This window comes from Anopheles aquasalis, chromosome 2 (assembly GCF_943734665.1).
Source record: "Anopheles aquasalis chromosome 2, idAnoAquaMG_Q_19, whole genome shotgun sequence".
NCBI lineage: Eukaryota > Metazoa > Arthropoda > Insecta > Diptera > Culicidae > Anopheles > Anopheles aquasalis.
The window spans coordinates 31,462,501-31,467,817 of NC_064877.1; positions in this window are offsets into that span (position 1 = coordinate 31,462,501).

Genomic DNA, 5,317 nt, shown 5'->3' on the forward strand with positions numbered 1-5,317 from the left:
GTTAAACATTTTTAAAATAAACAAATTCGCTCGTAAGTTTACTCTTTTGATCTTTACACAATGTGAACATGGGGCAGATGATTTGAAAAATCTCGCGAGAAGTGGTTTGAGTAGTTAATGGTTGTTCGGCTTTAATTATTCGGTTATGTTAGGTATTTTAGTATCAATTCGCATATTTTTTAGTACCACAATATTAGTACGTCTACTCTTGTAGTTAAACACATCACATGTTGAATGAATGAGTTTACAGACTACTGTACATTAATATCTCTGGCTTTGGCACGCAATTGGTTCTCATAAAATCCAAACTCTAAATACCTTTGGAGCGGCGACTGCTTCTCTGGCTACTCGGTACACGCTGTTGTCGTGTAAAAATCATTTCAGCACTGCTGCTGAACCAAAGTCAATATTTGCTACCATTTAGTGAGCGATACTCCGGAATCTCGGTCTATTGGTTGCTCGTTGCCCGTTCTCACAGTATGAACAATTGTCTTCCCATAAGCCTCGCCTCGGAAGAGCAGCCTCCCGGTAAACAAGCGGCTGGTGGCAATTGAAACGCCACGTGTGTCCCAGCAGAAACGATATCGCCGTCCGTCAGCACGAGCGGCCCAAACGAGAGTTTAGCAGGAAAGACTGCCACACCTCCGCCCTCTCCCCCCGTTTTACCACACATCGAGTGCCAAATTGTTTTTGTGCATTGAATGCATCCGATCAGGCCGAGGTGCGGCTACCATATTGGAACCATATGGAGGACATGCATCGAGCGTGCGGTGATTGGTTGGTCGATGGAAATGGCTGCGGTTCTCTGGAGCGTTCGTTCAGGCTATCCATTTCCATCCAGTGCAGCTGGAATTCACTCAAATATTGGTCCCGGGACGCGATCGGTGCGGTGCTCCGGTGAATGCTCTTAGAACACGACGCACACTCCATGGCCATCCGCTAGTATCGGGTGCGAAGCGAACAGGCAGTGCGCTCTGAGCCGTATAATCCTCTCTAGAACCTCAGCACCCCTCCTGAGCCCAGGCACCCGGGAATAGTTTGAAAGTTGGACGAATCAGGAATCAATCACCACCGTTGGAGCTCCAGTGGAGCTTCCTGGGGAATGGTGCCGTGGTTCTGGAGACCCGGAAGCGATTTAGTTTGTTGGTCCGTTTTGTTTTCTTTTCGACTTTTCATCCCTTGCCAGCGTCCATCATGTGTAATGAGCGGCAATTGAACAGGATGGCAACAATCTTGACCTCGTCGTCCGGGGTCCGGGGTCGAGACTCGTGAACAAATGAAGAGTTAATGATGAAAGGGTGCAGCCGGTTGATGGGGCTGCGGGGGGGCTATTAGTGTATGCTCAATGCTTGCTGGCCATTATCATCGGGCGTGCGGTTCGAGTATGTTTGCTAAGAAGATTACATGGCATCCATTGCAGGAGGGATCTATCGGACTCGATAGACGATAGTGCGCCCGGTATGTCTGGTAAGCCTGGATCGTGACGTTCTTCCGTTCAGTGGCAGCGCAGCATAGCAAGGGGTTTGAGTGGCCCAGCCTTCACCAGCCTCACTGACCCAACAAAAGGTTCCGTAATAATGCATGCCCAATAGTTTGATATACATAAATTCGTTCGCCTATCTCTCCCCGAGAATCTTATCACCAGTGTGGCTATGCCATTGAGGTGTCTGGATTTTGCTCGATAAACCTGGCTGTGACCAGAGGCTCTCGCTTAGTGCATACTTAGTGCTCGGTGGTGGTGTAAGTAAACCATCCGAACGTGTGAATGAATTGAATTCACAAGCATTTGCGGGGCAATCACATTACTGACGGTCACTGATTGGATAGCATGGGTTTGCATCGGGATTTCGGCTTAACAGTTGTTCGCTCGGCACTCGAGTGACGATTAGAAGCAATTTCGAGTCGAAACGTGTCGACTGACGTGCAATTGAGATAATTTATTGATTCGAATCACATCACACGCGGTCACCGGTCACTTTACTGCGATCATTTACTGTCCAGTTCGTACGAAAAAAAGGTTCGTTCGTTCATTCGTTCAAAATCGATCGCACGGTTTAGCATCACTTCTCGCATTCATTAGCAAAAAGGAAACATTAGCTATTTGCTGATTTGGGAGGAAATCGTTGGGTTGGTGGAGAGAAACCCCCTATCCCTTTAGCTAATTTGCTGACAGATAGCATCAGGTCATTAGTGTGGCTGGAAAGTAAATTTCGCGGAACGACTGCGGATGTTTTTCGGTGTTGGTTTTTTGCTTTCTTGCGAACGAACAAATCATTATTGTTATCGGCGAGATAAGGTGGTTTCGTTGGGGGAATAGTTGGAATTAAAAATAATTTTATGACCTCGAAGTTGGTTTGCGTAAAAGGTTCACGAGAAGAAGGTAATCTGTTCAGCCATTAAATAGTCAGGTGCATGTGCGTTAGGATGCGTTCTTAAGCTCACTTGAGAGGCAAAGGAACTCCCCTAAATAAGGATACGGTTTTGGGAAATGAATCAAGTTTCAGAAATTTAATTTTCTTTAAACAATTTAAAAAAGAATGTTGCTGAAAACAACCAGAATCATGATGCGTAGTCTGTAGATGCGCCACACATCTCGGATTCTGACTTCCAGCTATAATCGCGCGTTCTATTATGTTAGCTGCTGCATTTTCTTTCTTTAGTTCAACCACATTTTAACGGCTTTTCACTGCTTCCAGTCAGCCGGCGGAAAGTGCCGACGGTTTCCATGAACCGCTCATCGTCAAGAGGTTCGTCGTGCAACAGTGCAATGTCCGAACCGAGCGCTGAAAATGATAGTAGCGTGCCATTTCAGGTGTTAGCCCTTTCGCTGAAATTGTTCAACCGTGGCCGGGGAATGAGATTTTGTCAGAAACAAATGCATTTATCACTTATGCGCCTGTGGCCGTTCCGAGTGCCATTCACATTAATCCCGTTGCCGTGCAGTGTTGGGAGCGGTTTGTAGCGCTAGGTACCACGATGCGGATTCTAGAGGAGTAGACCGTTCAGTAGACCGCGAGGCCTGCAAGGCACACGACTGGACCAGTGTTTTGGTGGTGACTTTCGGGACTATCAAATTCCGGATGAAGAGGTTGTCAGTTTTTCTTTCATTAAAATTTTGTGTACCGAGTGCGGGCGGACGAGAAATGAGTACGCGTGTACTCGTACGGTTGGATAGATCCTCATTTACGCTTCGACGAGTTTTTGAACTTTTTTCAAGGTTTAGAATGGAAATGTTTCGGGTGTCACTCTCTCATAAAAATGGAGACGAGTAAGTCGTAGGATCTCGCAAGGGATGAGCAAAATAAAAACAAAGGCCCGAAATGGTTTAACATGGTTTTATTGAAATTTTAAATGTAGGAAGAATGATAAGTTCATACATAAACGAGCTAGCGATTCAATATGTATCAAATTTGTTTCCATTTTCTGTTTCAATGCATTCGTGTAAATGCGAACCATATTAATAAAATAATCAAACAAAAAATATCTTTATTCTCGTATCTTTTAATAAACTCCCTTCTTCCCTTAACTGCACACCGCTCAACTTACTATACAACTAACCAAAATGATGTGATTTGAACAAAGATTCATTTTGGTTACGCATATGTTAAATTGCCTTGTCCTTACAAACTGGATCAATCAATTTTTGGTCAATTTTTTAAATTTTTCCAGCAATTATATTAATCACACTTCGGTCTCTTGTTATTGTATGATAAGTATAGAAAACCGCCAAGGGGAAAAGCGGAATTAAAATCTCCATGTATAGTAAATCACCTCCACCCAACTTTATTGAAACAAAAGTCCTTATATGTTGGTGCAGGTGCATTGTACGAACTCCTCATAACATAATAACTCATAAGAGAGCCGCGCGAATACGACAACCAGTTGTCCTTGGTGACGGTAGTATCGCGCTAGCTAAGTACCACAGATTACCCTGTCACTGAGGCTGTAGCGACTGCTTTGTACAACTTGTCATCAATTTTCTGAGACACTGCTTCCGTGATCACTGACAGGCTCAGGCTTGGCGCTCGGAGAGCTCAGCAGCCATCGTGGAGATGGCGCGTGGAGATTTGAAAATCCGCCCGGCACCACATCCGACAGTCGTCTTGGGAATCGTTCGTTTGAATGATGAAATGCGTTAATTCTACCTTCCCACTCACTCCTTTCCACTGCTGCTTCTGCTATATGCATGCTCGGTAATTTGAAAGAGAGCATTACTGGGAATTATGCGGGAAGTGTGTGCGTTCTGGGAAGACACTTGCGTGTCTGATGAATGCTTCCGAGCGGAAATGAGCATTCGTTCGACCTTTCCATCGCTATACTCATGTAAGGGGTTATGTATATCAATTTTTCTTCCCCTGTATGCTAAGTCACTTTCGCGGCTTCCTCGAATCAATGTTATCTAAAAGGATAACGAGATTGTGCCGGAATGACATGAGTTTAAGCATGGGACATGTCTGTCACACGTGTGTGTGGGAGGCGTCTTGTTCCGTTCCCTTGATAGATACGTTTCGAGACAACAACTACTCTCCTTAGGGATTTGGTGCTCAAAGTAGCGAAAATATTTTTTTTGTTTGATTCGTATTCAGTTCTGACAAATATCCACACTGTCAGGTTGCATTATGTCCCTTCGAAGTGAATTTCTTCTTCTGTAATGCATCGAAGTGTAAAGGAATACGACAATGGTGAACCAGATAAAATACGGAGCCGGCCACAGTCGTGCATGTTAATGATAGAATTTCGATGCATTCTGTTTCATTTTGTACATTCCTTTTCTTTCATTTATAATAGCTACTGGTTTTTTAATGCAACAACGATGACCTGTCTGTTTTCCGTTTCTATTTTCGATTAAAATTTCCATCAATGCACTGTATGTGCATGTCACTTCGAACCACGTGGCATCTGGTTCGCTATCACCCATTACTTTATTACTACCGCAGAGCAGAAAGTTAATTGCTAAATCATTCAAACGGATTAAAATAATTGGAATCTAGTATATTCTCTTTTGACCAAACTGCAAATAGCTCACACCCTGAAACCTAGGTTCCTGTCACTTGGCAAACTTCTATCGATCGGAGTGGATTGCATACTGTTCCTCCTGCCACCAGCCCTTGGGTCAAAGGATGACTTAGCGACAATAAAGGATACAAAATGGGGATAGGAAAAACAGGATATAGGGGCTCAATTTTGAGAGCCATATTGAGATGGTACACGGTGTCGTCAGCAAGAGGAATATGAGGAGGAAAACGACGACAAGTAGTACGGACGGATGGTTCTGGTTGCGGTTCTGATAGAAGTTAGACCATTTTCTTCTAAGCAA